This window comes from Salvelinus sp. IW2-2015, unplaced genomic scaffold, assembly GCF_002910315.2.
Source record: "Salvelinus sp. IW2-2015 unplaced genomic scaffold, ASM291031v2 Un_scaffold16288, whole genome shotgun sequence".
In the NCBI taxonomy this organism is placed as follows: domain Eukaryota; kingdom Metazoa; phylum Chordata; class Actinopteri; order Salmoniformes; family Salmonidae; genus Salvelinus; species Salvelinus sp. IW2-2015.
The window spans coordinates 67,273-79,746 of record NW_019957523.1 but is presented as its reverse complement, the minus strand read 5'-3'; the positions used below and the strand labels follow the sequence as shown (position 1 = coordinate 79,746).

The window sequence follows — 12,474 nt, the reverse complement described above, 5'->3', positions numbered from 1 at the left end:
TTAGGCTATCTGTCCGCCAATTGAAGCTCAACAAAAGTTTGGGTGATGCAACAGGACAACGACCCAAAACACAGAGTAAATCAACAACAGAATGGCTTCAACAGAAGAGAATACGCCTTCTGAAGTGGCCCAGTCAGAGTCCTGACCTCAACCCGATTGAGATGCTGTGGCATGACCTCAAGAGAGCAGTTCACACCAGACATCCCAAGAATATTGCTGAACTGAAACAGTTTTGTAAAGAGGAATGGTCCAAAATTCCTCCTGACCGGTCTGATCCGCAACTACAGAAAACTTTTGGTTGAGGTTATTCCTGCCAAAGGAGGGTCAACCAGTTATTAAATCCAAGGGTTCAATCAAGTTTATTTTATTTTTTTATTTGTGGGTTCACATACTTTTTCCACCCTGCACTGTGAATGTTTACACGGTGTGTTAAATAAAGACATGAAAACGTAGAATTGTTCGTGTGTTATTAGTTTAAGCAGACTGCGTTTGTCTATTGTTGTGACCTAGATGAAGATCAGATCAAATTTTATGACCAATTTATGCAGAAATCCAGGTATTTCCAAAGGGTTCACATACTTTTTCTTGCCATTGTAGATAGACAGATATATACACCCCCCCGGCTGCTACAACCCCCTGCAGTATATTTAGAAGTCCAGGGGACAAACAGAGAGGGAGAGAGGGTGGAGAGGAACTCAGATGCCTCTGTGTAAAACCCCAAAATGCTTAGATGACTGAGAGGATATAAAAAGGACAAGACGGTGTCGGGCCAATTTCATATTTTTACATTACATTTGGAAAATATTAGTTATTATTTAGCATTTCATAACAGCTCCTCACGCCAAGTTCGGAGTCATAAAGAAATCCTACAAATCATAAAAAGCACTGTTTCTAATGTCTCCTTGGGCTTTCTCAAGGGGGAGGAAAAAGCTGCAGTAAGTGAAGTAACAATAGCTAGCCTTCGTCTTTTTTATATTACCTGCCCAGACACACTATAGATCCACATGTTGTGTATCTAGTTATCCACATCCTAATAAGATGTTGCATGTGATCTATACCGGCATATGCCTCTCTACGGTGAGTCCAAGTCTGAGGGGGGAGGGAGAGGAGGGCGGGGGGGATAGCATGCTGAGAAGGGAGTTCCACTGCAGTCAAGCTATATGCTAGCTAACACACTAACTACGGCAGGCTGATCGACAGCGAGCATATATGGGAGAACAATAGAGCAAACCTTACTGATTCTGGCTGGATGGACAAAATAAACAGTGAGGCGCAGTCCAAACTGTGACATCACAAGGATGTGGTGATTTTTAACGTAAAAATGGAATTTGGACTTTCGAGGGGTGCAACAAGACTGACCTCTTCTACCTCAGCTGGCTCCCCTCCTTACGTCTATGGATCCGTCTAGCCTGACACATCTCCTCTCACGCTTGGCTGCCATGGTCTGGCGGATATCCATCCCCTTATCATGTGACCTGTGTCTGACAGAGGCCAAAAGGTCGCCCCCGTGTCTTAATAACGTCACTCATTGTTATTCCTTTCTGCCGCTAATTAGAGCCTCTCCCTCTGTGTGTTTTTCCCTAGCGCCGAGCCCCAGTGAGGAGGTGGATAGTAAACAATAGAGTGTGCCTGCAGTGCCTCTTTATTGGTTATATGCTCCAGTGCTATGACACTCAGTCATTAAGGCTTCTCTCTCTCTCTCTCTCCTCTCTCCCCTCTCCCTCTTCGATCTCTCCTTCCTCTCTCTTCTCTCTCTCTCTCGTCTCTCTCTCTTCTCCCCTTCTCTCTCTCCTCTCTCTCTCTCTCTCTCCTCTCCCTTCTCTCTCCCCTCTCCCTCCCCTCTCCCTCTCTCTCTCTTTCTCTACTCTCTCTCTCTCTCTTTCTCTCCTCTCTCTCTCTCTCTCTCTCTCTCTCTCTCTCTCTCTCGCTCTGTGCATGGAAATGGCCAACTTGCGCCTGCCTGCCTGCCTGTGAGATGAGGGAATAATGAGGGGACGATTTCCTTCCTTTTTTTAGGCGCTGTTGCTCTCCTCGGTCGTCTGTCATCGGACTCATCTCTCAGGGCTGCGTAATAACCCTGTGTGTGTGTGTGTGCGTGCGTGTGTGTGTGTATGTAGGAGTAAATAATGAATGGTGTGTTGATGGTAGTGAGCGGGGGCATGTCGTGCTGGGCCTGATGCTGAGACATGAAAGGAACCGGTCAGGCCCCATTTAGCCCAGACTGATAGAATAACACAGAGCTGCTGCATTCTGCTCACAATGACAACTGCAGCTGGATTCTACATTCTGGATCCTTGCCTCCAGTCCCCACGCTGTTCCAAGGCATCTCTACCTGAGCCAAGGAAGGCCTGCTGATTCACCTCCTCTGCTAGGTGGAACCTCTAGTCACAACCCTCACCCTCCTTTTCAATCTCAAACGAATGTTTCAATGTTTTCCGACCACTCCCCAATACTGTTAGGGTGATGCTAATTTCCACACTGTATGCAGAGCAAACAAGACGCTAACTAATGGTGAACCTATGTCCCCCACCACACTGTACACACACAGAGGGTGCAGTGTCACTCTAGCTATTAACACACACAAGGCCAGTGTTTGAGGAACAATTTACCCTGCCTCCTCCTCCTCCTCCATTGCAAATCAGTGCAGTGATAAAGTGTACTTTAACCTGCACTGTTTGTTCCATATTAGCAACACTTGGCTAATGGGGTGTGGGCTGTATAAGCCAACAGGTGAGGTTGCAAGCTAACAGCTTACAGTGACACTTATTAGCTTCCCGCTAGCACTCAGCATATAGCTTTTAGCCTATAGCTTTCAAGGCTAATACGTTGTAAGGCCTTGTCTTTCTAGGTAAGGGACTTGGAAAATAACCAAAGAAATACTCCACAGCTGCAATAGTCCTTCGGGGGGTAATACAGGTGAGGTGAGGGGCAGGTAAGTGTGCTGGGGGGAGGTTGGTGGAGGGCTTGGCAGGGTGAAAGGGAGAGAGAGGGAGATGCGCCGTCCGTTGACACTACACAGAGCACCCTTGTGCCCTCCTTGGGCCGTGATTGTGCCGGTGGACAAAGCCGTGATTCAGGACATCCTCCCCCAAGGGGGAGAGCTGGAAACTGAAGACGGTGGCCGTCCCTCTCGCTCTCTCGCTCTCTCCCGCTCTCTCTTTTCCCTCCCTCCGTCTATCTCTCTGTCGCGGGCCAATAACCCGGCAGCGCCCCAAATCAAAGGAAAGCAGCACACAATGCACTCCCTCGGCCAGCCAGGAATTTCAGAGGCCGTTTTTTTCTGGCCCCATCAACAGGAATTTCATAAGGCCGAAATATCCTCTATCATATCCTGGGTGGAGGGATGGCCCATCTCTCAGGGCCCTGGACCCGGGAGGAGACGACAGCAGACCAAAGAGAGAGGGGCCGGGTCCCAAACAAAGGGCCATTTAACTCTACCTCACCACACCGCCATGCCTGGTTATAAATTTAAAAAAATCTAATTTCATCCTGTCTATGGCTCATCTTTCGTGCACCGTTAAACACCAAATAACACGGTGCTGGCTCCCAACGGCTCTCCCTGCCCCCTCTATCCCACAACGCCACCAGAGACACCAGAGGCATGCCACCAGAAGCCACTATAAGCCTTTCTAATGACTTTATTCGCGAAAACAGATTCCTGGTGTGTTTTTGTTAGCTAGCGCTAATGTATAAGTGAAACTAAGGCCATGGGTTCTGGCTCACGGTATGTCTGGGCTCTGGCTGGGAGACTGGGCTCGTGACAATGCATCCCGCCAAGACACATTTTCAGCCTGTTTATAAACAGATCGGCTGCATTTTTCTCTGATTCTATCTCTCTCTGTCTCTGTCGCTATTCCTCTCTCGCTCTGTCTCTCTCCTCAGTCTCTCTCTCTCTCGCTCTGTCTCTCTCCTCAGTCTCTCTCTCTCTCGCTCTGTCTCTCTCCTCAGTCTCTCTCTCTCTCGCTCTSTCTCTCTCCTCAGTCTCTCTCTCTCTCGCTCTCTCTCTCCTCAGTCTCTCTCTCTCTCTGTCTCTCTCCTCAGTCTCTCTCTCTCTCGCTCTCTCTCATTCCTCTCAGGTTAGTAGACTATTTCTGCATTAATCACCATGACACAGGCAAGGCAACTCAATTTTCTGCTCCTGTAGGTAAGGTGCGTGGCGTCCCGAAACAGCGGCACGGCGAGGCATGAAACAGGCAAGCGGGGGCTAATCTTTGGTTACTGGTGTAATTGAAATGCTATCCACACTGTAGGGTGCATTAAAGACTGATAACAGCGGTTCCTGTGGCCAATTTAAGTAGCTTGACTTCCCTCTGCTAAAAAAAAAAGGAGAGAGAGAGGGAAGGAAAAAAAATGGTCTGACAGATAAGGCAGACAAACTGAACTAATTCTCCAGGCATGTTTCTCATTGTGATCCCGGATAAATTAGAAAGAAAATGAATCAAGGAACCAAAAAATCAATTGACCCTCGGGTGTCTTGTCAGGCTGCAAGTGTGATAAACCTAAAAGCTTGGTTAATGTCGGCCTGCCTGTACCCAACAGATAGAGCACTTTGTAAATGAACCCGCTTTGATAAATATATTAAGGAAAGCTGTGAATAAAAGGCAGAGACTTCTCATTTGTAAATAGAACCCTCGCTACATGGAATTAAAATGATAAAATGAGGTTCCATGTAATTAAGTTTGTGTAAGACCTGAAATCCGTGCAAATACCTTCCCGGAATTCTGAAAGGAAGCTGTCAGTTCAATTAATCTGAACATCACCCCGAGAATGTGCTGAACAAAATTAAGCCGTAGATAAAACCTGGGCTAGTATTTTGATACGTAATTCCTGTATCATTTCTTTGCTTCTGTGATCATTTTATTTAATCCACCACCCCCAGTTATGTGCTAAGCCATCTACAAAGAGACTGCTGGCCAGGCCACCGAAAACCTTAATCCACCATATAGCATGTGTAAAAAGGGGAGGGGGCGGCTGGTGGGTTTTGCTTGTGTGGCAGTGGTGGTGGTACTGGTAGTAGATGAAGGGGAGGTAAGGTGGGGGGTGCCATGTGATCTCTCCTTTTTGCTTCAACCATATCCAAGTGAACACATGTATATAAACAGCAGAGACTGGTGACTTCGTGCTAAACACTTTGCTGATAAAGCCACAACATCCTGATACCTGGCATCCAGGGATGCCACAAAGACATATGTGTGTTTGGTGTGTGTGTGTGTGTGTGTGCATGTGTTTTTGTGTGTGTGTGAGATGAGGTGTGGTAGGAGGGGGGACTGTACATAAACGGTTTTCACACTTTAGGAGTCTTAGCCGTCTTGGCTGCCGGGTGGGAAGAGGGAGACGAAGGCTTTTGAAAATGAAAGGCAGAGCGATGCTGGTGGCAGAGATAGGAGGACGTGAAGACTTGACTCACCAGTTGTTTACTTGTAAGATGGTCAGGCCTGTGTCTTGGGCTAGCTGCTTTTTCTGTTCTTCAGAAGGGTACGGGTGCTACAAGAGAAAGACAGAGAGATAGACGAGATGAGTTTCTTTGTTCAAAGAGATAAGCATAAATATTCCCGTGTCGTATCACACTCAGAGAGAGTGAGAGCCGTGGCTGAGGTACGGATGTTGTAGCTCCCAGTCATGACTATGTACAGGGGTATTGCACTGTGTGTGTTGTGGCATAACATGTACAGTGTAGGTGAAGACTATATCTCCCATGGCCTACAACTAACCCCGCCTCTTCCTAATGTATAGACATGACATACAAAGCATACACATGACTGCCCATACATGAACACACACACATACACACACACACACACACACTGCGCAAATCAGTGCAAACCTGTCAAGAGGTGGTCAAACAAGTTTGTCAAAACTGCCAACTGCGAAAACCCTCCTTCCTCATTCCATCCAACACACACAGCCTCTCTCCCCCTCATTCTCCAGTGTCTTAGACTCCCGTTTGTAATACAATATAGAAAATGAGTGTGTGAAGATTTGCATTGAATCCATTTATCTTCCTTGAATGTCAGAAGGGAAAACATGGTACTCTGGTTTCATACAGAGGCCCGTGCAGCGCTGAGAGGAACAGAATGATAGGAAATGTCTCCGCTCTCTCTCGCTCTCTATCTCAACACCTCTACCTGCAAATGTAATTCCCAGAGTGGAACTGTAATGATACTATTTGTGTCAGATTCAATATAGCAAACATGAGATGATATAAATGGCAGACCTTGGGCCTGTTGTGTGTGTACACTGCTGTTGCTGCTATGAAGCATGACAAAACAACAGTGATCGCTGGTGACAGATGTCTTTAAGGGCTAGATTAGGGGAAAGTGTACACGCAAACGCAACAAACGAGTCGCTATGTGTTTCATTCAGCCGCTCCGCACACACACGACACACATACATGTGTGGATGGCAAGCACACACAAACACACGACAGACACACACAGACACTGGGGTTTAAAAGGTGACATCTTAATCCTACTCATCCATCGACAAACGCTTTACCCTCTGTCACCCCTCTGTCACCCCTTCTGTCACCCCCTCGTCACCCCTCTGTCACCCCTCTGTCACCCCTCTGTTCACCCCTCTGTCACCCTCTTCACCCCTTTACCCTCTGTCACCCCTCTCGCACCCCTCTGTCACCCTTTACCCTCTGTCACCCCTCTGTCACCCCTCTGTCACCCCTATTACCTCTGTCACCCCTTTACCCTCTGTCACCCCTCTGTGTCACCCTTTACCTGCTGCCCACCCCTCCTCCCTCCTTTACCCTCTGTCACCCCTCTGTCACCCCTTTACCTCTGCCACCCCTCCTCCCATCCGTGTTACCCCTGTTCACCCCTCTGTCACCCCTCTGTTCACCCCCTCTGTCACCCCTCTGTCACCGCTTTACCCTCTGTCACCCCTCTTGTCACCCCCTCTTCACCCCTCTGTCACCCCTTTACCCTCTGTACCCCTCGTCACCCCTCTCCCTCCTTTACCCTCTGTCACCCACTCTGTCACCCTCTGTCACCCCTTTACCCTCTGCCAACCCCTCCTCCCTCCTGTAACCCTCTGTCACCCCTCTGTCACCCCTTTACCCTCTGCCACCCCTCCCTCCCTCCTTACCCTGTCACCCCTCTTCACCCCTCTTACCCTCTGCCACCCCCTCCTCCCTCCTTTGACCTCTGTCACCCCTCTGTCACCCTTTACCCTCTCCCACCCCTTCCTCCCTCCTTTACCCTCTTGTCACCACCTCTGTCACCCTTACCCTCTCCCACGCCCCTCCTCCCTCCGTTACCCTCTGTCACCCCTTTACCCTCTCCCACCCAATCCTCCCTGCCTTTACCTCTGTCACCCCTCTGTCACCCCTTTACCCTTCTCCCACCCCTCTCCTCCTTTACCCTCTGTCACCCCTTTACCTCTCCCACCCCTCCTCCCTCCTTACCCTCTTGTCCACCCCTCTGTCACCCCTTTTACCCTCCCCACCCCTCCTCCCTCCTTTACCCTCTGCCACCCCTCCTCCCGGCCTTTACCCTCTGTCACCCCTCTGTCACCCCTTTACCCTCTCCTCACCCCTCCTCCCTCTTTACCCTCCTTTACCCTCTGTCACCCCTTTACCCTCTTCCCACCCCCTCCTCCCTCCTTTACCTCTGTCCACCCCTCCTCCCTCCTCTTACCCTCTGTCAACCCCTCCTCCCTTCCTTTACCACGCTGTCACCCCTCCTCCCTCCTGTACCCTCTGTCACCCCTCCTCCCTGCCTTTACCCTCTGTCACCCCTCCTCCCTCATTTACCCTCGCCACAACCTTTACTTGTTTCTTGTTTCAGTTTTTCACCAGACCAATGCAGGGACGCATTGATAGTATGATAGTAACTTCTATCAATGTCATTTTTGGGGGGGGGGGGGCCCCCTATACTTTTCAATATAAAAATAACTTCAAAAGATAATCATTGCTCCATTTTCTCATTTACAGCTACAAGACGAGATATAATATAACTTGTTATTATCCTACCAGTAGAAACAAACAGTAGAACATTTCTTCAGGTTTAACAATGCTGTCTCAATGTGGCCTTTTTAATTAATGAAAGAAGAAAAGAAGGAATGTGCTCCAAATTAATAACAAACAGGGGCTGGGGATTGGACAAATAATGAATCAAGCTGCAAGGAGGAATAATCTATTTCTACTTGTGTATGCAGTCCTTTTTAAATATTGCTAAATCATAACAAAGAAAGATGATAATGCTTACATAGAAATAAATACATTGTTTGATTGCCAGTGCTGACATTTCTTGGCTGAGGCCAGGACAGGTTTTCTCTGTGTGGTTGTGTGTGGTGTCTCCACCTTTATGAGAGTGTGTTGCTTTTCTCTTCTCTTCCCTGCGACAACAACATGTAATAAGAGTAAGGACCTTTCCCCCTCTCCCTCCACTTCAGCTTCCCTGCTTCTTCACACTAGCAATGACCACGGCCAACCATCAAAACCCACACAGACACTCTGGACATGAACACACACACACACACACACCCACACACACACACCACACACCACACACACACACACACACACACACACACACACACACACACACACACACACACACACACACACACACACACTAATGGGGAGCGGAGGTGAGGGGAGAGGAGCAGACAGGGCCAGATTGAAAATGGGAGTGGGTCATTTACATTGCATTAAGGCTTCCTCGGCCTCTCGGGCTCAGACCCGGTCATCAATCGCCCCACTGTCAGCCGGGCCGGGTGATAAATACAGCGGGCCGTGGCACGCCGTGGCCAGCAGCACCACATAATGAATGGTTTGAACAAACAAGAAAGATGCCTCATCAAGGAGAGTGGGGATGTTAAAGCCCCTCGCTGCAAAAAGCCCTGAGTAAGGAGATTTACTCCTAACCACATAGACACGACACTAAAAAAATCCTATTTCACTCAGCCTCCCTCCACCAGAACCCCCCAGCCTCACACACACATACAGTATATATACACACACATGCACACACACAGTAAACATGTGCCTGTGTCTTACGGCTTACAGCCACCCCCCTCTCCACTCCTCCACCTCACCTCCTCATCTCTCTCTCTCTCTCTCTCTCTCTCTCGTTCCCCCTGTTTCTATGAGTGAGAGTCTGCAGGCCACCCACAGCTTTACATTGTGGCAGCACTCTAAAGCATGGGGGCTCTGAATATCACGGCCAGACAAAATGGACAGTGCTGCGGTCTAGGAGCTAATACAGGCCGGGGTGCTTTGTACACACAACCCAGAGAACTAGGCCATCATGGCAGGATAGAGGTTACAGGGCTACAGCAGCCGTAAAATTGGAGGAAGGGTATTTAGCCCTTTGAGCAACCTCTTCACGTTCATTTCCTCAGTAAAAAATCTAGGGCAGTAAATCACCAATGTCAAAGAAATAATATGAAAACCCGAGATATACTCTGAGTGAGAGACAAATGTGTTAAGTCGAAAATAATAAATCATTCAGTGTTTTTGATTGTTGATTGTTTTTTTCTTTCCTTAAGATGTCTGTCCACCCTCAGAAGCATGTGTGACATGATTTCTTAATGGATACAACACAAACCAAACCCACAGAGATCAAAGAGGTTATTGAAAATCTCCCTCAGCTAGCTTTGAATGGAATCAATAGAGCGAGTTACAAACACCAAAACCAATATCCTGAAAAGGGGAATTGGCCACAAAATCTAAAGCGCTCCATCCAGTCTATAAATAATTAGGCCTAGAAATGAGCGGTGTGTTTTATTGCCCGGTACAGTGCGGGGCCGGCCTCTTGTGATCGAAACAGCTCTGTTAATTACACGAAAGTCCGCTAATGCCACAAGCATGCGCTATCCCGCCACCACACTCCTCTAATTTCTACTATCTGACCCACAGATACACCCCCCAATACGCTCACACACAGATACACCCCCCCCAATACCTGTCTCTTATACACATCTAGATGTGTATAAGAGACAGGAGGTAGATAGTGTTCTACCAGACTGCAAGGTGTGTGTGTGTGATGGCTCTGTTGGCCAGATGACAGGGTGTGATGCTCTCTGTGCTCTCTGATAGTGCTGAATATAATGGCCCCTGCGGTTGCAGCACATTACCAGCTGAGCTAAGCTTCCATCATTCCTCCCTACATACTCCTCCTTTAGCCCCAGAGAATAACCTGCCAGACCAGCTTTTCCACCTTACCCTACATCCACTAGACCACTCTTACCCTTATCCCATATCCATCAATTCCTACTGCATGCCCATCCATTCAAATCTACTGGATGTCTTTGCTATGGATCAAATTCATATAAATATACAGTGGCCATTCCTACAACACCCCTCCCTAATGCGACTGTCCAGCCATTACCCCCCTCCCCCCCATACCAACTTCATCTCACCCCCACCGCTTTATCCTCCTACACCCCCACCCCTTCACCCTGAGCCTACTGCAGACCCTAGCTGATGGATGACATCATCAGCGGCAGGGCCAGTGTGGCATGAATTATAGTCCCAGGCCACAGGGTTGCGGTGTCCTGCAAATCCATTCCATGCTAATGACTCCCTCCCTCCCAGGAAATCACAGGCCATTGGCTGTTTTACCCCCAACGCCATGGCAACACACAACCAACCAACCTCCCATTTGTTTTGTTTTCCTCCCTTGTGTTGATTGGTGTAAATTGGGTCCAATCGATGTCGCTATAGGCTTATTATAACCGTATATCCTTTCGATGTTTATTTCAACAATATTTAATAAAGACGCCACTTAGCAAACTGACATGATAATTGTTTGAGTGTCAAATATTTTTGGCACTATTGCTTATTGTGTTGATAGTATTGTGATAATGTGTACTTGGATCTTCTATTTTGCTTTATGCAGCAATGTATTAATCAAATGTAAGATTTCATATATTTTCCAAATTGATTGCAATCTTATTTGTTTTTTAATCAAAGTGACTAGCAGGGATAATAATAATACTCACAGTCTAAATAAAAAGAAGCAAATGAAGGAATGACATTTTAATATGTACTCTGCATAGAGTTGGAGTAAGATTGGCACATTTTAAATATAAATATGCCATTGTTAATATTATTACAGTTATGAATGAGATTGAGGCATTTCTTATAGATGAAATAGATATGCCATACATATATCCAATTTGACTTTTTGAAGTTATCCCTCATGATTTGATTAAAGTGCACGGCACGATAGTTTTTTACATTTCATAATGAAAGTCCTTTTCCTTGAGTTGTTGGATTTAGTTTATCAGTCTGACAACGTCAAATGGGCTGACAATTGACAATCCTACACTATAGCTATTTCATTATAATCAATGAACATTTGACTGCTGAAACGTGGGCCTATATTTTTGCTTGTTGTTGAAGCTCAAAGACAAGGTTTTTGGAGGCTGTGTATTCCTATCCTCCTCTCCCTCCCTGTGTGTGTGTGTTTTTGGGTGGGTGGAGGGGTTTGGAGGGGGTTAGGTTCGTGTTTGTTTTATTTTCCTGGGGACTAAGCTTCTTCCTGACAACAGGGAGAAAACAGGCAAGAATGCCACATGACTCAATGACTCAACCTCTGTTGCTTTTAAACTGTCTGACACTATGCCAGACAAACAGACCCACACGCACACACACACAAACACACAAACACGGATGCACACACTCTCACACAACCATCCAGCAGGAATCCAGACCCCATCCATTCCCTGTAKACATACACCATAGCCTCTGCTCTATACCAGCCATACATACCACTGTATTCCATTCTATAGAATACAGTCTGCTACAGTCTTAACTCAACTCAGCTCAACAATCGCTGGCTGGCCTCCTGCATGGGGCTCTTGGCCCCCAGCCAGTCAGACTGTTTGCTCTACACCATTCATTTATGTTCATTGGAGATGGTGCAAGAGCCTGCCAAGCAAACTGTTGCCCCTGTGAAGGAGGGAGGGAGGGGAACTGGCAAATGAGGAGGTGTGGGAGTGGGAGGGAGGGAGGGAAGGAGGGAGGGGAGGGAGGGAGGAGGCATCTCTAGAGGATATGTGAGATCTGGGCTTAAATGTCCATGAGGCTATAAACCAATCACTCCCACACTCTCCCAGAGCAAGCGCAGGGGCTGAGGCTCATGGGTAACGGCCTACACCCAGCAGCCAATCAGAGGAGAGAGATGTTTACGGTGAACTGTACTGTATGTCTCCTGGTGTATTACTTATGATAACATCCTTATTATCAACTATCTAAGAAAATATCCACAGTGGGGAAGGTAGAGCTTGGTGTTACCACAGCCTTGTACTGTTTATGGTGAGCAGGTGGATGGAGTGGTTTGGGAGACCCTCATGTGAGTGTGTGTGCGTGTGTTGTTTTCCAGTCTCTGGTCTCAGATGTGGCCCGCAGCCATAGAGATGGGACTGTTTAATCATCAGATCAAGTTCATGGCTTCTCTTTCTACCACACGGCCACCCCACCGCTTTCAAGGGGAGGAATATGATCCCCATATCCTT

The 12,474-nt window shown here is 47.6% G+C and overlaps 1 pseudogene; it reads right to left on the bottom strand.

Annotated features, from left to right (window-relative positions):
- Positions 1-5,381: 5,381 nt before the first annotated feature.
- Positions 5,382-12,474, bottom strand: part of LOC112080369 (homeobox protein Meis2-like) — a 68,211-nt pseudogene continuing 61,118 nt past the window's right edge.